Source organism: Chiloscyllium plagiosum, unplaced genomic scaffold (assembly GCF_037043375.1).
Source record: "Chiloscyllium plagiosum isolate Xiang-an unplaced genomic scaffold, Cpla_swu_hap1 HiC_scaffold_7, whole genome shotgun sequence".
NCBI lineage: Eukaryota > Metazoa > Chordata > Chondrichthyes > Orectolobiformes > Hemiscylliidae > Chiloscyllium > Chiloscyllium plagiosum.
Window position 1 is genome coordinate 5634176 of NW_028270145.1, and position 27573 is coordinate 5661748.

Below are 27573 nucleotides of genomic sequence, written 5' to 3' on the forward strand. Positions count from 1 at the left end.
GGGTTCACGTGGCTGCGACACTAATAGGAATAGGGTTCCCGTGGCGGAGACAATAATAGGAACAGGGTTCCCGTGGCTGCGACACTAATAGGAACAGGGTTCCCGTGGCTGCGACAATAATAGGAACAGGGTTCCTGTGGCTGCGACAATCATAGGAACAGTGTTCCCGTGGCTGCGACAATAATAGGAACAGGGTTCCCGTGGCTGCGACACTAATAGGAACAGGGTTCCCGTGGCGGAGACAATAATAGGAACAGGGTTCCTGTGGCTGCGACATTAATTAGAGCAGGGTTCCCGTGGCAGAGATAATAGGAACAGGGTTCCTGTTGCGGCGACAATAATAGGAACAGGGTTCCCGTGGCGGAGACAATAATAGGAACAGAGTTCCTGTTGCGGCGACAATAATAGGAACAGGTTTCCTGTTGCGGCGACAACAATAGGAATAGGGTACCCGTGCCGGAGACAATAATAGGAACAGGGTTCCCGTGGCGGCGACAATAATAGGAACAGGTTTCCTGTTGCGTCGACAACAATAGGAACAGGGTTTCCATTGCGGAGATAATAATAGGAACAGGCTTCCCGTGGCTGCGATAATAATAGGAACTGGGTTCCCGTGGCGGAGACAATAATAGGAACAGGGTTCCCATGGCGGTGACAATAATACGAACAGGGTTCCTGTGGCTGCGACACTAATAGGAACAGGGTTCATGTGGCCGCGACAATAATAGGAACAGGGTTCCCATGGCGGTGACAATAATAGGAACAGGGTTCCCGTGGCTGAGACAATAATAGGAACAGGGTTCCCGTGGCTGCGACAATAATACCAACAGGGTTCACGTGGCTGCGACAATAATAGGAACAGGGTTCCCGTGGCGGTGACAATAATAGGAACAGGGTTCACGTGGCTGCGACAATAATACCAACAGGGTTCACGTGGCGGAGATAAGTATAGGAACTGGGTTCCCGTGGTGGAGACAATAATAGGAACAGGGTTCCTGTTGTGGCGACAATAATAGGAACTGGGTTCCCGTGGCTGCGACAATAATAGGAACAGGGTTCCCGTGGCTGCGACAATAATCGGAACAGGGTTCCTGTGGTGGTGACAATAATAGGAACAGGGTTCCCGTGGCTGTGACAATAATAGGAACAGGGTTCCCGTGGCTGCGACAATAATAGGAGCAGGGTTCCCGTGGCGGGGACAATAATAGGAACAGGGTTCCCGTGGCGGAGACAATAATAGGAACAGGGTTCACGTGGCTGCGACACTAATAGGAACAGGGTTCCCGTGGCGGAGACAATAATAGGAACAGGGTTCACGTGGCTGCGACACTAATAGGAATAGGGTTCCCGTGGCGGAGACAATAATAGGAACAGGGTTCCCGTGGCTGCGACACTAATAGGAACAGGGTTCCCGTGGCTGCGACAATAATAGGAACAGGGTTCCTGTGGCTGCGACAATCATAGGAACAGTGTTCCCGTGGCTGCGACAATAATAGGAACAGGGTTCCCGTGGCTGCGACACTAATAGGAACAGGGTTCCCGTGGCGGAGACAATAATAGGAACAGGGTTCCTTTGGCTGCGACAATAATAGGAACAGGGTTCCCGTGGCTGCGACAATAATAGGAACAGGGTTCCGGTGGCTGCGACAATAATAGGAACAGGGTTCCCGTGGCGGTGACAATAATAGGAACAGGGTTCCCGTGGCTGCGACAATAATAGGAGCAGGGTTCCCGTGGCGGAGACAATAATAGGAACAGGGTTCCGTGGCTGCGACACTAATAGTGTTGCGTCGACAACAATAGGAACAGGGTTCCCATTGCGGAGACAATAATAGGAACTGGGTTCCCGTGGCGGAGACAATAATAGGAACAGGTTTCCTGTTGCGGCGACAATAATAGGATCAGGGATCCCGTGGCTGCGACAATAATAGGAACAGGGTTCCCGTGGCTGCGACAGTAATAGGAACAGGGTTCCCGTGGCTGCGACAATAATAGGAACAGGTTTCCTGTGGCTGCGACAATAATAGGAACAGTGTTCCATGGCTGCAACAATAATAGGAAAAGTGTTCCTGTGGCGGGACAATAATAGGAACAGGGTTCCCGTGGCGGTGACAATAATAGGAACTGGGTTCCATGGCTGCGACAATAATCGGAACAGGGTTCCCGTGGCGTTGACATTTATAGGAAAATGTTTCCCGTGGCTGCGACAATAATAGCAATAGGGTTCCTGTGGCTGCGACAATTATAGGAACAGGGTTCCTGTGGCAGAGACAATAATAGGAACAGGGTTCCCGTGGCGGCGACAATAATAGGAACAGGGTTCCCGTGGCGGCGACAATAATAGGAGCAGGGTTCACGTGGCTGCGACAATAATAGGGACAGGGTTCCTGTTGCGGCGACAACAATAGGAACAGGGTTCCCGTAGCGGAGACAATAATAGGAACAGGGTTCCCGTGGCAGCGACAATAATAGGAACAGGGTTCCCGTGGTGGTGACAATAATAGGAACAGGGTTCCTGTGGCTGCGACAATAATAGGAACAGGGTTCCCGTGGGTGAGACAATAATAGGAACAGGGTTCCCATGGCGTTGACAATAATAGGAACAGGATTCCCGCGGCGGTGACAATATTAGGAACAGGGTTCCAGCTGCGGTTACAATAATAAGAACAGGGTTCCCGTGGCGCTGACAATAATAGGAACAGGGTTCCCGTGGCTGCGACAATAATAGGAACTGGGTTCCCGTGGCTGCGACAATAATAGGAACAGGGTTCCCGTGGCGGAGAGAATAATAGGAACAGGGTTCCCGTGCCTGCGACAATAATAGGAACAGGGTTCCCGTGGCTGCGACAATAATAGGAACAGGGTTCCCGTGGCGGAGACAATAATAGGAACAGGGTTCCTGTGGCAGTGACAATAATAGGAACAGTGTTCCCGTGGCTGCGACAATAATAGGAACAGGGCTCCCGTGGCGGAGACAATAATAGGAACAGGGTTCCTGTGGCGGAGACAATAATAGGAACAGGGTTCCTGTGGCGGTGACAATAATAGGAACAGGTATCCTGTTGCGGCGACAATAATAGGAATAGGGTTCCTGTGGCGGTGACAATAATAGGAACAGGGTTCCTGTGGCTGCAACAATAATAGGAACAGGGTTCCCGTGGCTGCAACAATAATAGGAACAGGGTTCCCGTGGCGTCGACAATAATAGGAACAGGGTTCCCGTGGCGGAGACAATAATAGGAACAGGGTTCCTGTGGCGGTGACAATAATAGGAACAGGGTTCCCGTGGCTGCGACAATAATAGGAACAGGGTTCCCGTGGCTGCAACAATAATAGGAACAAGGTTCCCGTGGCTGCGACACTAATAGGAACAGGGTTCCTGTGGCTGCGACAATAATAGGAACAGGGTTCCTGTGGCTGCGACAATAATAGGAACAGGTTTCCTGTTGCGGCGACAATAATAGGAACAGGGTTCCTGTGGCTGCGATATTAATTAGAGCAGGGTTCCCGTGGCAGAGATAATAGGAACAGGGTTCCTGTTGCGGCGACAATAATAGGAACAGGGTTCCCGTGGCGGAGACAATAATAGGAACAGAGTTCCTGTTGCGGCGACAATAATAGGAACAGGTTTCCTGTTGCGGCGACAATAATAGGAACAGGGTTCCCGTGGCGGTGACAATAATAGGAACAGGGTTCCTGTTGCGGCGACAATAATAGGAACAGGTTTCCTGTTGCGGCGACAACAATAGGAATAGGGTTCCCGTGCCGGAGACAATAATAGGAACAGGGTTCCCGTGGCGGCGACAATAATAGGAACAGGTTTCCTGTTGCGTCGACAACAATAGGAACAGGGTTTCCATTGCGGAGATAATAATAGGAACAGGCTTCCCGTGGCTGCGATAATAATAGGAACAGGGTTCCCGTGGCGGAGACAATAATAGGAACAGGGTTCCCATGGCGGTGACAATAATACGAACAGGGTTCCTGTGGCTGCGACACTAATAGGAACTGGGTTCCCGTGGCGGAGACAATAATAGGAACAGGGTTCCCATGGCGGTGACAATAATACGAACAGGGTTCCTGTGGCTGCGACACTAATAGGAACAGGGTTCATGTGGCCGCGACAATAATAGGAACAGGGTTCCCATGGCGGTGACAATAATAGGAACAGGGTTCCCGTGGCTGAGACAATAATAGGAACAGGGTTCCCGTGGCGGTGACAATAATAGGAACAGGGTTCACATGGCTGCGACAATAATACCAACAGGGTTCACGTGGCGGAGATAAGTATAGGAACTGGGTTCCCGTGGTGGAGACAATAATAGGAACAGGGTTCCTGTTGTGGCGACAATAATAGGAACTGGGTTCCTGTGGCTGCGACAATAATAGGAACAGGGTTCCCGTGGCTGCGACAATAATCGGAACAGGGTTCCTGTGGCGGTGACAATAATAGGAACAGGGTTCCCGTGGCTGCGACAATAATAGGAACAGGGTTCCCGTGGCTGCGACAATAATAGGAGCAGGGTTCCCGTGGCGGCGACAATAATAGGAACAGGGTTCCCGTGGCGGAGACAATAATAGGAACAGGGTTCACGTGGCTGTGACACTAATAGGAACAGGGTTCCCGTGGCGGAGACAATAATAGGAACAGGGTTCACGTGGCTGCGACACTAATAGGAATAGGGTTCCCGTGGCGGAGACAATAATAGGAACAGGGTTCCCGTGGCTGCGACACTAATAGGAACAGGGTTCCCGTGGCTGCGACAATAATAGGAACAGGGTTCCTGTGGCTGCGACAATAATAGGAACAGTGTTCCCGTGCCTGCGACAATAATAGGAACAGGGTTCCCGTGGCTGCGACAATAATAGGAACAGGGTTCCCGTGGCGGAGACAATAATAGGAACAGGGTTCCTGTGGCGGTGACAATAATAGGAACAGTGTTCCCGTGGCTGCGACAATAATAGGAACAGGGCTCCCGTGTCGGAGACAATAATAGGAACAGGGTTCCTGTGGCGGAGACAATAATAGGAACAGGGTTCCTGTGGCGGTGACAATAATAGGAACAGGTATCCTGTTGCGGCGACAATAATAGGAATAGGGTTCCTGTGGCGGTGACAATAATAGGAACAGGGTTCCTGTGGCTGCAACAATAATAGGAACAGGGTTCCCGTGGCTGCAACAATAATAGGAACAGGGTTCCCGTGGCGTCGACAATAATAGGAACAGGGTTCCCGTGGCGGAGACAATAATAGGAACAGGGTTCCTGTGGCGGTGACAATAATAGGAACAGGGTTCCCGTGGCTGCGACAATAATAGGAACAGGGTTCCCGTGGCTGCAACAATAATAGGAACAAGGTTCCCGTGGCTGCGACACTAATAGGAACAGGGTTCCTGTGGCTGCGACAATAATAGGAACAGGGTTCCTGTGGCTGCGACAATAATAGGAACAGGTTTCCTGTTGCGGCGACAATAATAGGAACAGGGTTCCTGTGGCTGCGATATTAATTAGAGCAGGGTTCCCGTGGCAGAGATAATAGGAACAGGGTTCCTGTTGCGGCGACAATAATAGGAACAGGGTTCCCGTGGCGGAGACAATAATAGGAACAGAGTTCCTGTTGCGGCGACAATAATAGGAACAGGTTTCCTGTTGCGGCGACAATAATAGGAACAGGGTTCCCGTGGCGGTGACAATAATAGGAACAGGGTTCCTGTTGCGGCGACAATAATAGGAACAGGTTTCCTGTTGCGGCGACAACAATAGGAATAGGGTTCCCGTGCCGGAGACAATAATAGGAACAGGGTTCCCGTGGCGGCGACAATAATAGGAACAGGTTTCCTGTTGCGTCGACAACAATAGGAACAGGGTTTCCATTGCGGAGATAATAATAGGAACAGGCTTCCCGTGGCTGCGATAATAATAGGAACTGGGTTCCCGTGGCGGAGACAATAATAGGAACAGGGTTCCCATGGCGGTGACAATAATACGAACAGGGTTCCTGTGGCTGCGACACTAATAGGAACAGGGTTCATGTGGCCGCGACAATAATAGGAACAGGGTTCCCATGGCGGTGACAATAATAGGAACAGGGTTCCCGTGGCTGAGACAATAATAGGAACAGGGTTCCCGTGGCGGTGACAATAATAGGAACAGGGTTCACATGGCTGCGACAATAATACCAACAGGGTTCACGTGGCGGAGATAAGTATAGGAACTGGGTTCCCGTGGTGGAGACAATAATAGGAACAGGGTTCCTGTTGTGGCGACAATAATAGGAACTGGGTTCCTGTGGCTGCGACAATAATAGGAACAGGGTTCCCGTGGCTGCGACAATAATCGGAACAGGGTTCCTGTGGCGGTGACAATAATAGGAACAGGGTTCCCGTGGCTGCGACAATAATAGGAACAGGGTTCCCGTGGCTGCGACAATAATAGGAGCAGGGTTCCCGTGGCGGCGACAATAATAGGAACAGGGTTCCCGTGGCGGAGACAATAATAGGAACAGGGTTCACGTGGCTGTGACACTAATAGGAACAGGGTTCCCGTGGCGGAGACAATAATAGGAACAGGGTTCACGTGGCTGCGACACTAATAGGAATAGGGTTCCCGTGGCGGAGACAATAATAGGAACAGGGTTCCCGTGGCTGCGACACTAATAGGAACAGGGTTCCCGTGGCTGCGACAATAATAGGAACAGGGTTCCTGTGGCTGCGACAATAATAGGAACAGTGTTCCCGTGGCTGCGACAATAATAGGAACAGGGTTCCCGTGGCTGCGACACTAATAGGAACAGGGTTCCCGTGGCGGAGACAATAATAGGAACAGGGTTCCTGTGGCTGCGACAATAATAGGAACAGGGTTCCCGTGGCTGCGACAATAATACGAACAGGGTTCCCGTGGCGGAGACAATAATAGGAACAGGTTTCCTGTTGCGGCGACAATAATAGGATCAGGGATCCCGTGGCTGCGACAATAATAGGAACAGGGTTCCCGTGGCTGCGACAGTAATAGGAACAGGGTTCCCGTGGCTGCGACAATAATAGGAACAGGTTTCCTGTTGCGGCGACAATAATAGGAACAGTGTTCCCGTGGCTGCGACAGTAATAGGAACAGGGTTCCTGTGGCTGCAACAATAATAGGAAAAGTGTTCCTGTGGCGGCGACAATAATAGGAACAGGGTTCCCGTGGCGGTGACAGTAATAGGAACAGGGTTCCTGTGGCTGCAACAATAATAGGAAAAGTGTTCCTGTGGCGGCGACAATAATAGGAAAAGTGTTCCTGTGGCGGCGACAATAATAGGAACAGGGTTCCCGTGGCTGCGACAGTAATAGGAACAGGGTTCCTGTGGCTGCAACAATAATAGGAAAAGTGTTCCTGTGGCGGCGACAATAATAGGAACAGGGTTCCCGTGGCGGTGACAATAATAGGAACAGAGTTCCCGTGGCTGTGACAGTAATAGGAACTGGGTTCCATGGCTGCGACAATAATCGGAACAGGGTTCCCGTGGCGTTGACATTTATAGGAAAATGTTTCCCGTGGCTGCGACAATAATAGCAATAGGGTTCGTGTGGCTGCGACAATTATAGGAACAGGGTTCCTGTGGCAGAGACAATAATAGGAACAGGGTTCCCGTGGCGGCAACAATAATAGGAACAGGGTTCCCGTGGTGGAGACAATAATAGGAATAGGGTTCCCGTGGCGGCGACAATAATAGGAGCAGGGTTCACGTGGCTGCGACAATAATAGGGACAGGGTTCCCGTGGCTGCGACAATAATAGGAACAGGGTTCCTGTTGCGGCGACAACAATAGGAACAGGGTTCCCGCGGCGGAGACAATAATAGGAACAGGTTTCCTGTTGCATCGACAACAATAGGAACAGGGTTCCCATTGCGGAGACAATAATAGGAACTGGGTTCCCGTGGCGGAGACAATAATAGGAACAGGTTTCCTGTTGCGGCGACAATAATAGGATCAGGGATCCCGTGGCTGCGACAATAATAGGAACAGGGTTCCCGTGGCTGCGACAATAATAGGAACAGGGTTCCCGTGGCTGCGACAATAATAGGAACAGGTTTCCTGTTGCGGCGACAATAATAGGAACAGGGTTCCTGTGGCTGCGACAATAATTAGAGCAGGGTTCCCGTGGCAGAGATAATAGGAACAGGGTTCCTGTTGCGGCGACAATAATAGGAACAGGGTCCCCGTGGCGGAGACAATAATAGGAACAGGGTTCCTGTTGCGGCGACAACAATAGGAATAGGGTTCCCGTGCCGGAGACAATAATAGGAACAGGGCTCCCGTGGCGGCGACAATAATATGAACAGGTTTCCTGTTGCGTCGACAACAATAGAAACAGGGTTTCCATTGCGGAGATAATAATAGGAACAGGCTTCCCGTGGCTGCGACAATAATAGGAACTGGGTTCCCGTGGCGGAGACAATAATAGGAACAGGGTTCCCATGGCGGTGACAATAATAGGAACAGGGTTCCCGTGGCTGCGACAATAATGGGACAGGGTTCACGTGGCTGCGACAATAATAGGAACAGTGTTCCCGTGGCGGAGATAAGTATAGGAACAGTGTTCCCGTGGTGGAGACAATATTAGGAACAGGGTTCCTGTTGTGGCGACAATAATAGGAACAGGGTTCCTGTGGCTGCGACAATAATGGGAACAGGGTTCACGTGGCTGCGACAATAATAGGAACAGTGTTCCCGTGGCGGAGATAAGTATAGGAACAGTGTTCCCGTGGTGGAGACAATATTAGGAACAGGGTACCTGTTGCGGTGACAATAATAGGAACAGGGTTCCCGTGGCTGCGACAATAATAGGAACAGGGTTCCCGTGGCTGCGACAATAATAGGAGCAGGGTTCCCGTGGCGGAGACAATAATAGGAACAGGGTTCCCATGGCGGTGACAATAATAGGAACAGGGTTCCCGTGGCTGCGACAATAATAGGAACAGGGTTCACGTGGCTGCGACAATAATAGGAACAGTGTTCCCGTGGCGGAGATAAGTATAGGAACTGGGTTCCCGTGGTGGAGACAATAATAGGAACAGGGTTCCTGTTGTGGCGACAATAATAGGAACTGGGTTCCCGTGGCTGCGACAATAATAGGAACAGGGTTCCTATGGCGGTGACAATAATAGGAACAGGGTTCCCGTGGCTGCGACAATAATAGGAACAGGGTTCCCGTGGCTGCGACAATAATAGGAACAGGGTTCCCGTGGCTGCGACAATAATAGGAGCAGGGTTCCCGTGGCGGAGACAATAATAGGAACAGGGTTCCCGTGGCTGCGACAATAATAGGAACAGGGTTCCCATGGCTGCGACAATAATAGGAATAGGGTTCCTGTGGCGGAGACAATAATAGGAACAGGGTTACCGTGGCGGCGACAATAATAGGAAAAAGGTTCCCGTCGCGGTGACAATAATACGGCAGGGTTTCTGTGGCGGCGACAATAATAGGAACAGGGTTCCCGTGGCGGCGACAATAATAGGAACAGGATTCCTGTGGCGGCGACAATAATAGGAACAGGGTTCCCGTGGCTGCGACAATAATAGGAACAGGGTTCCCGTGGCTGCGACAATAATAGGAACAGGGTTCCTGTTGCGGCGACAATAATAGGAAAAGGTTTCCTGTTGCGGCGACAACAATAGGAACAGGGTTCCCGTGGCGGAGACAATAATAGGAACACGTTTCCTGTTGCGTCGACAACAATAGGAACAGGGTTCCCATTGCGGAGACAATAATAGGAACTGGGTTCCCGTGGCTGCGACAATAATACGAACTGGGTTCCCGTGGCGGAGACAATAATAGGAACAGGTTTCCTGTTGCGGCGACAATAATAGGAACAGGGTTCCCGTGGCGGTGACAATAATAGGATCAGGGTTCCCGTGGCTGCGACAATAATAGGAACAGGGTTCCCGTGGCTGCGACAATAATAGGAACAGGGTTCCCGTGGCTGCGACAATAATAGGAACAGGGTTCCCGTGGCGGAGACAATAATAGGAACAGGGTTCCTGTGGCGGAGACAATAATAGGAACTGGTTTCCTGTTGCGGCGACAATAATAGGAACAGGGTTCCCGTGGCTGCGACAATAATAGGAACAGGGTTCCCGTGGCGGAGACAATAATAGGAACAGGGTCCCCGTGGCTGCGACAATAATAGGAACAGGGTTCCATGGCGGTGACAATAATAGAAACAGGGTCCCCGTGGCTGCGACAATAATAGGAACAGGGTTCCCGTCGCGGTGACAATAATATGGCAGGGTTCCCGTGGCGGCGACAATAATAGGAACAGGGTTCCCGTGGCTGCGACAATAATAGGAGCAGGGTTCCCGTGGCTGCGACAATAATAAGAACAGGGTTCCCGTGGCGGAGACAATAATAGGAACAGGGTTCCCGTGGCTGCGACAATAATAGGAACAGCGTTCCCGTGGCTGCGACAATAATAGGAACAGGGTTCCTGTGGCGGCGACAATAATAGGAACAGGGTTCCCGTGGCTGCGACAATAATAGGAGCAGGGTTCCCGTGGCGGAGACAATAATACGAACAGGTATCCTGTTGCGGCGACAATAATAGGAACAGGGTTCCCGTGGCTGCGACAATAATAGGAACAGGGTTCCTGTTGCGGCGACAATAATAGGAACAGGGTTCCCGTGGCGGAGACAATAATAGGAAGAGGGTTCCTGTTGCAGCGACAATAATAGGAACAGGTTTCCTGTTGCGGCGACAACAATAGGAACAGGGTTCCCGTGGCGGAGACAATAATAGGAACAGGGTTCCCGTGGCAGCGACAATAATAGGAACAGGGTTCCCGTGGGTTCGACAATAATAGGAACAGGGTTCCCGTGGTGGTGACAATAATAGGAACAGGGTTCCTGTGGCTGCGACAATAATAGGAACAGGGTTCCCATGGCGTTGACAATAATAGGAACAGGATTCCCGCGGCGGTGACAATATTAGGAACAGGGTTCCAGCTGCGGTTACAATAATAAGAACAGGGTTCCCACGGCTGTGACAATAATAGGAACAGGGTTCCCGTGGCTGCGACAATAATAGGAACAGGGTTCCCGTGGCTGCGACAATAATAGGAAATGGGTTCCCGTGGCGGAGACAATAATAGGAACAGGTTTCCTGTTGCGGCGACAAAAATAGGATCAGGGTTCCCGTGGCGGTGACAATAATAGGAACAGGGTTCCCGTGGCTGCGACAATAATAGGAACAGGGTTCCTGTTGCGGCGACAATAATAGGAACAGGGTTCCTGTGGCTGCGACAATAATAGGAACAGGGTTCCTGTTGCGGCGACAATAATAGGAACAGGGTTCCTGTGGCTGCGACAATAATAGGAACAGGTTTCCTGTTGCGGTGACAATAATAGGAACAGGGTTCCTGTGGCTGCGACAATAACTAGAGCAGGGTTCCCGTGGCAGAGATAATAGGAACAGGGTTCCTGTTGCGGCGACAATAATAGGAACAGGGTTCCCGTGGCGGTGACAATAATAGGAACAGGGTTCCCGTGGCTGCAACAATAATAGGAACAGGGTTCCCGTGGCTGCGACAATAATAGGAACAGGGTTCCCGTGGCTGCGACAATAATAGGAACAGGGTTCCTGTGGCGGCGACAATAATAGGAACAGGGTTCCCGTGGCTGCGACAATAATAGGAACAGGGTTCCTGTGGCTTCGACAATAATAGGAACAGGGTTCCCGTGGCGGAGACAATAATAGGAACAGGGTTCCTGTGGCAGAGATAATAGGAACAGGGTTCCTGTTGCAGCGACAATAATAGGAACAGGGTTCCCGTGGCGGAGACAATAATAGGAACAGGGTTCCTGTGGCAGAGATAATAGGAACAGGGTTCCTGTTGCAGCGACAATAATAGGAACAGGGTTACCGTGGCGGAGACAATAATAGGAACAGAGTTCCTGTTGCGGCGACAATAATAGGAACAGGTTTCCTGTTGCGGCAACAACAATAGGAACAGGGTTTCCATTGCGGAGATAATAATAGGAACAGGCTTCCCGTGGCTGCGATAATAATAGGAACTGGGTTCCCGTGGCGGAGACAATAATAGGAACAGGGTTCCCATGGCGGTGACAATAATACGAACAGGGTTCCTGTGGCTGCGACACTAATAGGAACAGGGTTCCCGTGGCCGCGACAATAATAGGAACAGTGTTCCCATGGCGGTGACAATAATAGGAACAGGGTTCCCGTGGCTGCGACAATAATAGGAACAGGGTTCCCGTGGCTGCGACAATAAGAGGAACAGGGTTCCCCTGGCGGTGACAATAATAGGAACAGGGTTCACGTGGCTGCGACAATAATAGGAACAGGGTTCCCGTGGCGGAGATAAGTATAGGAACTGGGTTCCCGTGGTGGAGACAATAAAAGGAACAGGGTTCCCGTGACTGCGACAATAATAGGAACTGGGTTCCCGTGGCGGAGATAAGTATAGGAACTGGGTTCCCGTGGTGGAGACAATAATAGCAACAGGGTTCCCGTGGCTGCGACAATAATAGGAACTGGGTTCCCGTGGCTGCGACAATAATAGGAACAGGGTTCCCGTGGCGGCGACAATAATAGGAACAGGGTTCCCGTGGCCGAGACAATGATAGGAACAGGGTTCCCGTGGCTGCGACAATAATAGGAACAGGGTTCCCGTGGCAGCGACAATAATAGGAACAGGGTTCCCGTGGCCGAGACAATGATAGGAACAGGGTTCCCGTGGCTGCGACAATAATAGGAACAGGGTTCCCGTGGCGGCGACAATAATAGGAACAGGGTTCCCGTGGCCGAGACAATGATTGGAACAGGGTTCCCGTGGCTGCGACAATAATAGGAGCAGGGCTCCCGTGGCTGCGACAATAATAGGAACAGTGTTCCATGGCTGCAACAATAATAGGAAAAGTGTTCCTGTGGCGGTGACAATAATAGGAACAGGGTTCCCGTGGCGGTGACAATAATAGGAACCGAGTTCCCGTGGCTGTGACAATAATAGGAACAGAGTTCCCGTGGCTGTGACAATAATAGGAACAGGGTTCCCGTGGCTGTGACAATAATAGGAACTGGGTTGCATGGCTGCGACAATAATCGGAACAGGGTTCCCGTGGCGTTGACATTTATAGGAAAATGTTTCCCGTGGCTGCGACAATAATAGCAATAGGGTTCCTGTGGCTGCGACAATTATAGGAACGGGGTTCCTGTGGCAGAGACAATAATAGGAACAGGGTTCCCGTGGCGGCGACAATAATAGGAACAGGGTTCCCGTGGTGGAGACAATAATAGGAATAGGGTTCCCGTGGCGGTGACAATAATAGGAACAGGGTTCCCATGGCTGCGGCAATAATAGGAGCAGGATGCCCGTGGCGGTGACAATAATAGGAACAGGGTTCCCGTGGCTGCGGCAATAATAGGAGCAGGGTTCCTGTTGCGGCGACAATATTAGGAACAGGGTTCCCGTGGCAGAGACAATAATAGGAACAGGGTTCCTGTTGCGGCGACAATAATAGGAACAGGGTTCCCGTGGCAGAGACAATAATAGGAACAGGGTTCCTGTTGCGGCGACAATAATAGAAACAGGTTTCCTGTTGCGGCGACAACAATAGGAACAGGGTTCCCGTGGCGGAGACAATAATAGGAACAGGTTTCCTGTTGCGTCGACAACAATAGGAACAGGGTTCCCGTGGCTGCGACAATAATAGGAACAGGGTTCCCGTGGCGGAGACAATAATAGGAACAGGGTTCCCGTGGCGGAGACAATAATAGGAACAGGGTTCCTGTGGCGAAGACCAAAATAGGAACAGGTTTCCTGTTGCGGCGACAATAATAGGAACAGGGTTCCCGTGGCTGCGACAATAATAGGAACAGGGTTCCCGTGGCAGAGACAATAATAGGAACAGGTTTCCTGTTGCGGCGACAATAATAGGAACAGGGTTCCTGTGGCTGCGACACTAATAGGAACAGGGTCCCCGTGGCTGCGACAATAATAGGAACAGGGTTCCATGGCGGTGACAATAATAGAAACAGGGTCCCCGTGGCTGCGACAATAATCGGAACAGGGTTCCCGTCGCGGTGACAATAATACGGCAAGGTTCCCGTGGCGGCGACAATAATAGGAACAGGGTTCCCGTGGCGGTGACAAGAAAAGGAACAGGGTTCTCGTGGCTGCGACAATAATAGCAACAGGGTTCCCGTGGCTGCGACAATAATAGGAACAGGGTTCCCGTCGCGGTGACAATAATAGCAACAGGGTTCCCGTGGCTGCGACAATAATAGGAACAGGGTTCCCGTGGCGGTGACAATAATAGGAACAGGGTTCCCTTGGCTGCGACAATAATAGGAACAGGTTTCCTGTTGCGGCGATAACAATAGGAACAGGGTTCCCGTGGCGGAGACAATAATAGGAACAGGGTTCCCATGGCTGCGACAAGAATAGGAACAGGGTTCCTGTGGCGGTGACAATAATAGGAACAGGGTTCCCGTGGCGGCGACAATAATAGGAACAGGGTTCCTGTGGCGGTTTCAATAATAGGAACAGCGTTCCCGAGGCGGAGACAATAATAGGAACAGGGTTCCCGCGGCTGCGACAATAATAGGAACAGTGTTCCATGGCTGCAACAATAATAGGAAAAGTGTTCCTGTGGCGGTGACAATAATAGGAACAGGGTTCCCGTGGCGGTGACAATAATAGGAACCGAGTTCCCGTGGCTGTGACAATAATAGGAACAGAGTTCCCGTGGCTGTGACAATAATAGGAACAGGGTTCCCGTGGCTGTGACAATAATAGGAACTGGGTTGCATGGCTGCGACAATAATCGGAACAGGGTTCCCGTGGCGTTGACATTTATAGGAAAATGTTTCCCGTGGCTGCGACAATAATAGCAATAGGGTTCCTGTGGCTGCGACAATTATAGGAACGGGGTTCCTGTGGCAGAGACAATAATAGGAACAGGGTTCCCGTGGCGGCGACAATAATAGGAACAGGGTTCCCGTGGTGGAGACAATAATAGGAATAGGGTTCCCGTGGCGGTGACAATAATAGGAACAGGGTTCCCGTGGCTGCGGCAATAATAGGAGCAGGATGCCCGTGGCGGTGACAATAATAGGAACAGGGTTCCCGTGGCTGCGGCAATAATAGGAGCAGGGTTCCTGTTGCGGCGACAATATTAGGAACAGGGTTCCCGTGGCAGAGACAATAATAGGAACAGGGTTCCTGTTGCGGCGACAATAATAGGAACAGGGTTCCCGTGGCAGAGACAATAATAGGAACAGGGTTCCTGTTGCGGCGACAATAATAGGAACAGGTTTCCTGTTGCGGCGACAACAATAGGAACAGGGTTCCCGTGGCGGAGACAATAATAGGAACAGGTTTCCTGTTGCGTCGACAACAATAGGAACAGGGTTCCCGTGGCTGCGACAATAATAGGAACAGGGTTCCCGTGGCGGAGACAATAATAGGAACAGGGTTCCCGTGGCGGAGACAATAATAGGAACAGGGTTCCTGTGGCGAAGACCAAAATAGGAACAGGTTTCCTGTTGCGGCGACAATAATAGGAACAGGGTTCCCGTGGCTGCGACAATAATAGGAACAGGGTTCCCGTGGCAGAGACAATAATAGGAACAGGTTTCCTGTTGCGGCGACAATAATAGGAACAGGGTTCCTGTGGCTGCGACACTAATAGGAACAGGGTCCCCGTGGCTGCGACAATAATAGGAACAGGGTTCCATGGCGGTGACAATAATAGAAACAGGGTCCCCGTGGCTGCGACAATAATAGGAACAGGGTTCCCGTCGCGGTGACAATAATACGGCAAGGGTCCCGTGGCGGCGACAATAATAGGAACAGGGTTCCCGTGGCGGTGACAAGAAAAGGAACAGGGTTCTCGTGGCTGCGACATTAATAGGAACAGGGTTCCCGTGGCGGTGACAATAATAGGAACAGGGTTTCTTGGCTGCGACAATAATAGGAACAGGTTTCCTGTTGCGGCGATAACAATAGGAACAGGGTTCCCGTGGCGGAGACAATAATAGGAACAGGGTTCCCATGGCTGCGACAAGAATAGGAACAGGGTTCCTGTGGCGGTGACAATAATAGGAACAGGGTTCCCGTGGCGGCGACAATAATAGGAACAGGGTTCCTGTGGCGGTTTCAATAATAGGAACAGCGTTCCCGAGGCGGAGACAATAATAGGAACAAGGTTCCCGCGGCTGCGACAATAATAGGAACAGGGTTCCCATGACGGTGACAATAATAGGAACAGGCTTCCCATGGCGCTGACAATAATAGGAACAGGGTTCCCGAGGCGGAGACAATAATAGGAACAGGGTTCCCGAGGCGGAGACAATAATAGGAACAGGGTTCCCGTGGCGGCGACGATAATAGGAACAGGGTTCCTGTGGCGGTGACAATAATAGGAACACAGTTCCTGTTGCGGCGACAATAATAGGAACAGGGTTCCTGTTGCGGTGACAATAATAGGAACAGGGTTCCCATGGTCGTGACAATAATAGGAACAGGGTTCCCGTGGCGTTGACAATTAAAGGAAAAGACTTCCCATGGCGGTGAGAATTATCGTAAGAGGTTTCCCGTGCCTGCGACAATAATAGGAACAGGGTTCCCATGGCTGCGACACTAATAGGAACAGGGTTCCCGTGGCGTTGACAATAATAGGAACAGGATTCCCGCGGCGGTGACAATAATAGGAACAGGGTTCCAGCTGCGGTTACAAGAATAAGAACCGGGTTCCCACGGCTGTGACAGTAATAGGAACAGGGTTCCCGTGGCTGCGACAATAATAGGAACAGGGTTCCCATGGCGGTGACAATAATAGGAACAGGGTTCCCGTGGCTGCGACAATAATAGGAACAGGGTTCCCATGGCGTTGACAATAATAGGAACAGGATTCCCGCGGCGGTGACAATAATAGGAACAGGGTTCCAGCTGCGGTTACAATAATAAGAACAGGGTTCCCACGGCTGTGACAATAATAGGAACAGGGTTCCCGTGGCTGCGACAATAATAGGAACAGGGTTCCCATGGTGGTGACAATAATAGGAACAGAGTTCCCATGGCGGTGACAATAATAGGAACAGAGTTCCCATGGCGTTGACAATTATAGGAACAGGGTTCCCTTGGCTGTGACAATAATAGGAACAGGGTTCCCGTGGCGCTGACAATAATAGGAACAGAGTTCCCATGGCGGCGACAATAATAGGAACAGGGATCCCGGTGCAGCGACAATAATAGGAACAGAGTTCCCGTGGCGTTGACAATTATAGGAAAAGAGTTCCCATGGCGTTGACAATTATAGGAACAGGGTTCCTGTGGCAGTGCTAATAATAGGAACCGGGTTCCCGTCGCGGCGACAATAATAGGAACAGAGTTCCCGTGGCATTGACAATTATAGGAAAAGAGTTCCCATGGCGTTGACAATTATAGGAACAGTGTTCCTGTGGTGGTGACAATAATAGGAACAGGGTTCCCGTGGCGGCGACAATAATAGGAACAGGGTTCCCATGGCGTTGACAATTATAGGAACAGGGTTCCTGTGGCGGTGACAATAATAGGAACAGGGTTCCTGTAGCGGCGACAATAAAAGGAACAGGGTTCCCGTAGCGGCGACAGTAATAGGAACTGGGTTCCCGTGGTGGTGACAATTATAGGAACAGGGTTCCTGTGGTGGTGACAATAATAGGAACAGGGTTCTCGTTGCGGTGACAATAATAGGAACACGGTTCCCGAGGCGGTGACAATAATAGGAACAGGGTTCCCGTGGCGGTGACAATAATAGGAACAGAGTTCCCGTGGCGGCAACAATAATAGGAACAGGGTTCTCGTGGCGGCGACAATAATAGGAACAGGGTTCCCGTAGCGGCGACAATAATAGGAACAGGGTTCCTGTGGTGGTGACAATTATAGGAACAGGGTTCCTGTGGTGGTGACAATAATAGGAACAGGGTTCTCGTTGCGGCGACAATAATAGGAACACGGTTCCCTAAGGCGGTTACAATAATAGGAACAGGGTTCCCGTGGCGGTGACAATAGTAGGAACAGGGTTCCCGTGGCGGTGACAATAATAGGAACAGGGTTCCCGTGGCGGCGACAATAATAGGAACAGGGTTCCTGTGGCGATGACAATAATAGGAACAGGGTTCCCGTGGCGTTGACAATTATAGGAAAAGAGTTCCCATGGCGTTGACAATTATAGGAACAGGCTTCCTGTGGCGGTGACAATAATAGGAACAGAGTTCCCGTTGCGTTGACAATTATAGGAATAGAGTTCCCATGGCGTTGACAATTATAGGAACAGGGTTCCTGTGGCGTTGACAATAATAGGAACAGGGTTCCTGTGGCGTTGACAATAATAGGAACAGGGTTCCCGAGGCGGCGACAATAATAGGCACACGGTTCCCGTGGCGGCGACAATAATAGGAACAGGGTTCCCGTGGCGTTGACAATAATAGGAACAGGGTTCCCGATGCTGCGACAATAATAGGAACAGGGTTCCCGTGGCGTTGACAATAATAGGAACAGGGTTCCCGAGGCGGCGACAATAATAGGCACACGGTTCCCGTGGCGGCGACAATAATAGGAAACGCCATGGGAACTCTGTTCCTATTATTGTCACCGCCACGGGAACCCTGTTCCTATTATTGTCGCCGCTACGGGAACCCTGTTCCTATTATTTTCGCAGCCACGGGAAACCTGTTCCGATTATTGTCAATGCCATGGGAACTCTTTTCCTATAATTGTCAACGCCACGGGAACTCTGTTCATATTATTGTCACCGTCACGGGAACTCTGTTCCTATTATTGTCACCACCATGGGAACCCTGTTCCTCATTATTGTCGCAGCCACGGGAACCCTGTTCCTCATTATTGTCGCAGCCACGGGAACCCTGTTACTATTATTGTCACCGCCGTGGGAACCCTGTTCCTATTATTGTCGCCGCAACAGAAACAATGTTCCTATTATTGTCACCACTACGGGAACCCTGTTCCTATAATTGTCTCCGCCACGGGAACCCTGTTCCTATTATTGTCACCGCCACAGGAACCCTGTTCCTATTATTGTCACCGCCACGGGAACCCTGTTCCTATTATTGTCGCCGCCACGGGAACCCTGTTCCTATTATTGTCACCACCACGGGAACCCTGTTCCTATTATTGTCGCTGCTACGGGAACCCTGTTCCTATTATTGTCACCGCCACAGGAACCCTGTTCCTACAATTGTCATCGCCACGGGAACCCAGTTCCTATTACTGTCGCAGCTACGAGAACCCTGTTCCTATTATTGTCGCCGCTACAGGAACCCTGTTCCTATTATTATCACCGCCACAGGAACCCTGTTCCTATAATTGTCAACGCCACGGGAACCCTGTTCCTATTATTGTCACCGCCACGGGAACTCTGTTCCTATTATTGTCACCGCCACGGGAACCCTGTTCCTATAATTGTCAACGCCACGGGAACCCTGTTCCTATTATTGTCGCCACCACGGGAACTCTGTTCCTATTATTGTCACCGCCACGGGAACCCTGTTCCTATAATTGTCAACGCCACGGGAACCCTGTTCCTATTATTGTCGCCACCACGGGAACTCTGTTCCTATTATTGTCACCGCCACGGGAACCCTGTTCCTATTATTGTCGCCGCCACGGGAACCCTGTTCCTATTATTGTCGCCGCAACGAGAACCCTGTTCCTATTATTGTCACCGCCTCGGGAACCGTGTTCCTATTATTGTCGCCGCAACGAGAACCCTGTTCCTATTATTGTCACCGCCACAGGAACCCTGTTCCTATTATTATCACCGCCACAGGAACCCTGTTCCTATAATTGTCAACGCCACGGGAACCCTGTTCCTATTATTGTCACCGCCACGGGAACCCTGTTCCTATTATTGTCGCCGCCACGGGAACCCTGTTCCTATTATTGTCGCCGCAACGAGAACCCTGTTCCTATTATTGTCACCGCCACGGGAACCCTGTTCCTATTATTGTCGCCGCTACAGGAACCCTGTTCCTATTATTGTCACCGCCACGGGAACCCTGTTACTATTATTGTCACCGCCACAGGAACCCTGTTCCTATAATTGTCAACGCCATGGGAACTCTTTTCCTATAATTGTCACCGCCACGGGAACCGTGTTCCTATTATTGTCGCCGCAACGAGAACCCTGTTCCTATTATTGTCACCACCACAGGAACCCTGTTCCTATAATTATCACCGCCATGGGAACCCAGTTCCTATTATTGTCGCCGCTACGGGAACCCTGTTCCTATTATTGTCGCCGCTACAGGAACCCTGTTCCTATTATTGTCACCGCCACAGGAACCCTGTTCCTATAATTGTCAACGCCTCGGGAACTCTGTTCCTATTATTGTCGCCGCCACGGGAACCCTGTTCCTATTATTGTCACCGCCACGGGAACCCTGTTCCTATTATTGTCGCCGCTACGGGAACCCTGTTCCTATTATTGTCACCGCCACAGGAACCCTGTTCCTACAATTGTCATCGCCACGGGAACCCAGTTCCTATTACTGTCGCAGCTACGAGAACCCTGTTCCTATTATTGTCGCCGCTACAGGAACCCTGTTCCTATTATTATCACCGCCACAGGAACCCTGTTCCTATAATTGTCAACGCCATGGGAACTCTTTTCCTATAATTGTCAACGCCACGGGAACCCTGTTCCTATTATTGTCGCCACCACGGGAACTCTGTTCCTATTATTGTCACCGCCACGGGAACCCTGTTCCTATTATTGTCGCCGCAACGAGAACCCTGTTCCTATTATTGTCGCCGCCATGGGAACCCTGTTCCTATTATTGTCACCGCCTCGGGAACCGTGTTCCTATTATTGTCGCCGCAACGAGAACCCTGTTCCTATTATTGTCACCACCACAGGAACCCTGTTCCTATTATTGTCGCCGCAACGAGAACCCTGTTCCTATTATTGTCACCACCACAGGAACCCTGTTCCTATTATTGTCGCCGCTACGGGAACTCTGTTCCTATTATTGTCGCAGAAACGGGAAACCTGTTCCGATAATTGTCAACGCCATGGGAACTCTTTTCCTATAATTGTCAACGCCACGGGAACTCTGTTCCTATTATTGTCACCGTCACGGGAACTCTGTTCCTATTATTGTCACCACCATAGGAACCCTGTTCCTATTATTGTCGCAGCCACGGGAACCCTGTTCCTATTATTGTCACCGCCGTGGGAACCCTGTTCCTATTATTGTCGCCGCAACAGAAACCATGTTCCTATTATTGTCACCGCCTCGGGAACCCTGTTCCTATTATTGTCGCAGCCACGGGAACCCTGTTCCTATTATTGTCGCCGCCACGGGAACCCTGTTCCTATTATTGTCACCGCCACAGGAACCCTGTTCCTATTATTGTCGCCGCCACGGGAACCCTGCTCCTATTATTGTCGCCGCCACGGGAACCCTGTTCCTATTATTGTCACCACCACGGGAACCCTGCTCCTATTATTGTCACCGCTTCGGGAACAATGTTCCTATTATTGTCACCACCACGGGAACCCTGTTCCTATTATTGTCGCCGCCACGTGAACCCAGTTCCTATTATTGTCGCCGCAACGGGAACCCTATTCCTATTATTGTCATCGCCACGGGAACCCAGTTCCTATTACTGTCGCAGCTACGAGAACCCTGTTCCTATTATTGTCGCCGCTACAGGAACCCTGTTCCTATTATTGTCACCGCCACAGGAACCCTGTTCCTATAATTGTCACCGCCATGGGAACTCTTTTCCTATAATTGTCAACGCCACAGGAACCCTGTTCCTATAATTGTCACCGCCATGGGAACTCTTTTCCTATTATTGTCGCCGCCACGGGAACCCTGTTCCTATTATTGTCACCGCCACGGGAACCCTGTTCCTATTATTGTCGCCGCTATGGGAACCCTGTTCCTATTATTGTCGCCGCCACGAGAACCCTGTTCCTATTATTGTCGCCGCCACGGGAACCCTGTTCCTATTATTGTCGCCGCCATGGGAACCCTGTTCCTATTATTGTCACCGCCTCGGGAACCGTGTTCCTATTATTGTCTCCGCAACGAGAACCCTGTTCCTATTATTGTCACCGCCATGGGAACCCAGTTCCTATTACTGTCGCCGCTACGGGAACCCTGTTCCTATTATTGTCGCCGCTACAGGAACCCTGTTCCTATTATTGTCACCGCCACAGGAACCCTGTTCCTATAATTGTCAACGCCACAGGAACCCTGTTCCTATAATTGTCAACGCCACGGGAACCCTGTTCCTATTATTGTCACCGCCTCGGGAACCGTGTTCCTATTATTGTCTCCGCAACGAGAACCCTGTTCCTATTATTGTCACCGCCATGGGAACCCAGTTCCTATTACTGTCGCCGCTACGGGAACCCTGTTCCTATTATTGTCGCTGCTCCAGGAACCCTGTTCCTATTATTGTCACCGCCACAGGAACCCTGTTCCTATAATTGTCAACGCCACGGGAACTCTGTTCCTATTATTGTCGCCGCGACGGGAACCCTGTTCCTATTATTGTCACCGCCATGGGAACCCAGTTCCTATTACTGTCGCAGCTACGAGAACCCTGTTCCTATTATTGTCACCACCACAGGAACCCTGTTCCTACAATTGTCATCGCCACGGGAACCCAGTTCCTATTACTGTCGCAGCTACGAGAACCCTGTTCCTATTATTGTCGCCGCTACAGGAACCCTGTTCCTATTATTGTCACCGCCATGGGAACCCAGTTCCTATTACTGTCGCCGCTACGGGAACCCTGTTCCTATTATTGTCACCACCACAGGAACCCTGTTCCTATTATTGTCGCCGCTACGGGAACTCTGCTCCTATTATTGTCGCAGCCATGGGAAACCTGTTCCGATAATTGTCAACGCCATGGGAACTCTTTTCCTATAATTGTCAACGCCACGGGAACTCTGTTCCTATTATTGTCACCGTCACGGGAACTCTGTTCCTATTATTGTCACCACCATAGGAACCCTGTTCCTATTATTGTCGCAGCCACGGGAACCCTGTTACTATTATTGTCACCGCCGTGGGAACCCTGTTCCTATTATTGTCGCCGCAACAGAAACCATGTTCCTATTATTGTCACCGCCTCGGGAACCCTGTTCCTATTATTGTCGCAGCCACGGGAACCCTGTTCCTATTATTGTCGCCGCCACGGGAACCCTGTTCCTATTATTGTCACCGCCACAGGAACCCTGTTCCTATTATTGTCGCCGCCGTGGGAACCCTGTTCCTATTATTGTCGCCGCAACAGAAACCATGTTCCTATTATTGTCACCGCCTCGGGAACCCTGTTCCTATTATTGTCGCAGCCACGGGAACCCTGTTCCTATTATTGTCGCCGCCACGGGAACCCTGTTCCTATTATTGTCACCGCCACAGGAACCCTGTTCCTATTATTGTCGCCGCCACGGGAACCCTGCTCCTATTATTGTCGCCGCCACGGGAACCCTGTTCCTATTATTGTCACCACCACGGGAACCCTGCTCCTATTATTGTCACCGCTTCGGGAACAATGTTCCTATTATTGTCACCACCACGGGAACCCTGTTCCTATTATTGTCGCCGCTACGGGAACCCTGTTCCTATTATTGTCGCCGCCACGTGAACCCTGTTCCTATTATTGTCGCCGCCACGGGAACCCTGTTCCTATTATTGTCACCACCACGGGAACCCCGTTCCTATTATTGTCGCCGCTACGGGAACCCTGTTCCTATTATTGTCACCACCACGGGAACCCCGTTCCTATTATTGTCGCCGCTACGGGAACCCTGTTCCTATTATTGTCACCACCACGGGAACCCCGTTCCTATTATTGTCGCCGCTAGGGGAACCCTGTTCCTATTATTGTCACCACCACGGGAACCCTGTTCCTATTTTTGTCGCCGCTACGGGAACCCTGTTCCTATTATTGTCGCCGCCACGTGAACCCTGTTCCTATTATTGTCGCCGCCACGTGAACCCTGTTCCTATTATTGTCATCGCCACGGGAACCCAGTTCCTATTACTGTCGCAGCTACGAGAACCCTGTTCCTATTATTGTCGCCGCTACAGGAACCCTGTTCCTATTATTGTCACCGCCACAGGAACCCTGTTCCTATAATTGTCACCGCCATGGGAACTCTTTTCCTATAATTGTCAACGCCACAGGAACCCTGTTCCTATTATTGTCGCCGCCACGGGAACCCTGTTCCTATTATTGTCACCGCCACGGGAACCCTGTTCCTATTATTGTCGCCGCTATGGGAACCCTGTTCCTATTATTGTCGCCGCCACGAGAACCCTGTTCCTATTATTGTCGCCGCCATGGGAACCCTGTTCCTATTATTGTCACCGCCTCGGGAACCGTGTTCCTATTATTGTCTCCGCAACGAGAACCCTGTTCCTATTATTGTCACCGCCATGGGAACCCAGTTCCTATTACTGTCGCCGCTACGGGAACCCTGTTCCTATTATTGTCGCCGCTACAGGAACCCTGTTCCTATTATTGTCACCGCCACAGGAACCCTGTTCCTATAATTGTCAACGCCACAGGAACCCTGTTCCTATAATTGTCAACGCCACGGGAACCCTGTTCCTATTATTGTCGCCGCCATGGGAACCCTGTTCCTATTATTGTCACCGCCTCGGGAACCGTGTTCCTATTATTGTCTCCGCAACGAGAACCCTGTTCCTATTATTGTCACCGCCATGGGAACCCAGTTCCTATTACTGTCGCCGCTACGGGAACCCTGTTCCTATTATTGTCGCCGCTCCAGGAACCCTGTTCCTATTATTGTCACCGCCACAGGAACCCTGTTCCTATAATTGTCAACGCCACGGGAACTCTGTTCCTATTATTGTCGCCGCGACGGGAACCCTGTTCCTATTATTGGCGGCGACAATAATAGGAACAGGGTTCCTGTGGCGGTGACAATAATAGGAACAGAGTTCCCGTGGCGTTGTAAATTATAGGAAAAGAGTTCCCATGGCGTTGACAATTATCGGAACAGGTTTCCCGTGGCTGCGACAATAATAGGAACAGGGTTCCCGTTGCGGTGACAATAATAGGAACATGGTTTCTGTTGCGGTGACAATAATAGTAACAGGGTTCCCGTGGCTGCGACAATAATAGGAACAGGGTTCCCCTGGTGGTGACAATAATAGGAACAGGGTTCCCGTGGCGGAGACAATAATAGGAACAGGGTTCCCGTGGTGGTGACAATAATAGGAACACGGTTCCCGTGGTGTTGACAATAATAGGAACAGGGTTCCTGTTGCGCCGACAATAATAGGAACAGGATTCCCGTGGCGGTGACAATAATAGGAACAGGGTTCCTGTGGCGTTGACAATTATAGGAAAAGTGTTCCCGTAGCGGCGACAATAATAGGAACAGGGTTCCCGTGGCGGTGACAAGAATAGGAACAGGGTTCTCGTGGCGCTGACAATAATAGGAACAGGGTTCCCGTGGCGGTGACAATAATAGGAACAGGGTTCCTGTGGCTGTGACAATAATAGGAACAGGGTTCCTGTGGCTGTGACAATAATAGGAACAGGGTTCCCGTGGCGGTGACAATAATATGAACATGGTTCCTATGGCGTTGACAATAATATGAACAGGTTTCCCGTGGCGGCGACAATAATAGGAACAGGGTTAGACGTAAAAACTTAAAGTTGTTAATTTTTATTTTAAATAGTGCCTTTTGGGAATAGTTCCTTGCCTCTCAAATTTTATCTGCTTTGCCAATGGTTAACCCCATCCCCCCATTAATTTCAACCAGCAGCACAGAAAAGATTTGCCCTGTGCAGAAATCTGTTAAAATTCGAGAGGGCAAGCAACTATTCTCAAAAGTCACTCTTTAAAATAAAAATTAACAACTTTTATTTTTTACGTCTAGCAGAGAATAATTAATTCACGACTACTGACAACACCTTTCTCTCGCCTCTCTTTTACCTTCTCCTCTACCATACTGGTCCAATAAACCGATTTACAGAAAAGTTCACATTTCAAAGCCAGCCAGCTGTCGAAGCTTCTCTTTGTATCTTTTTTTGTAGATTTGCTCTCCAGGCCTGTGTCGATGTTTTTCTCGGTGCAAACTCTTTCTCCAGATAGGTACCGCTCAGAGAATTCTGATAAGCAGCCTACATCTGTTGGCATTTTGGCAGTTCTCCTCCAACTGTTCATTTTTTTTTCTTGGTTTTATATCCCAAAGCATCAGATCATTTCATTGTCAAAAAACTAAATTCAAACCTAATTGATGGTTGGTGTCTTGGGGTATAAATTAAACTGATTGGCCAAATTTGAATTTGTTTTTCTCTCCAGGCAACCCAGCTACTCTAGTTGTTCGACCAAATGTTACATTATTACCTTGTTCAGAACACTTGGTGCTGTGTCAGGTAGTTCTGCTAACTTTTAACTCTCTTACCCTTTGCATCTTCATAAGAAAAGGGAAGACCCTTTAGAACAGAGACAAGTAGAAACTTCTTCAACCAGAGAGTGGTGAATCTATGGAATTCATTGTCACAGAGAGCTGTGGATACCAGGTCATTGAGTATATTTAAAACAAGGATAGATAATTTCTTGATTGCCAAGGGATCAAAGGTTACAGGGAGAAAGCGGGAAAATGGGGTTGAAAAACGGTGATCAAATTGTGAGGGGAGACTCAATGAGCCTAATTTCTGCACCTGTGGTCTTATCACTTACTCCTTCTAACTTGCCACTGAACCATTCTAGATTTCCCTACAGTGTTCCCACTTGGTACAACCTCAGTAGAATGGTTATTATTGTACAATCTTCATTCTACCAGGATCTAAAGGATTTATTGCCTCACTATTTTGTTCTTTCCCTCTCCAATCCCCTTTACAACCAAAGCTTGACCAACATAATAATTATTTCCAGATTTATTTAATCTCTTTTGCTCTTTTCAGGTTTAGTGATGTCTACAATATGGATCGAAATGTTTTATATTGGTTTCTCAATTGTAAAAACATCCCAAAACAAATCATCATATCTCATATGAAAAGCAGTGTAATTCACCCTAATTCAGTTTAATGTTGTTAATAGTTTCAATTGTCTGGTGATGAAAGTTTTGATTGTTTTGAATTCATGGTGCTCTTGCGCACCAACATTTCTAGTGTAAACAGCCTAGCAGGAAACAAATACAATCATATCAGTTTCCTGCTTTACATTTGATTTAAACTGTTGATGAAGAGGTGGGCACCAGGAATGTTGTACATTAGTCTTAGATGCAATGCAAGAAGCAGTGTATCGTCCTACCCAGAAAGGAACATGGCAAATACATTTGCTAATGCACCTTACTCCTGTAATGGACTCTCCAAATGCACTCCATCACATCACTCATTAAAGTTCCACAGCACCCAGCTCTTACTTTCCATACACTCCCCCTTTAACTATCAATTGCTATCAGTACATTTGTAAGGTGATGTATCTGTCACATAGCCACCCCCAGCGAATGCGCTATTTCTGTCTGGTGACTGGGTAACCCTCACTCATTCACAGAGCTTTCC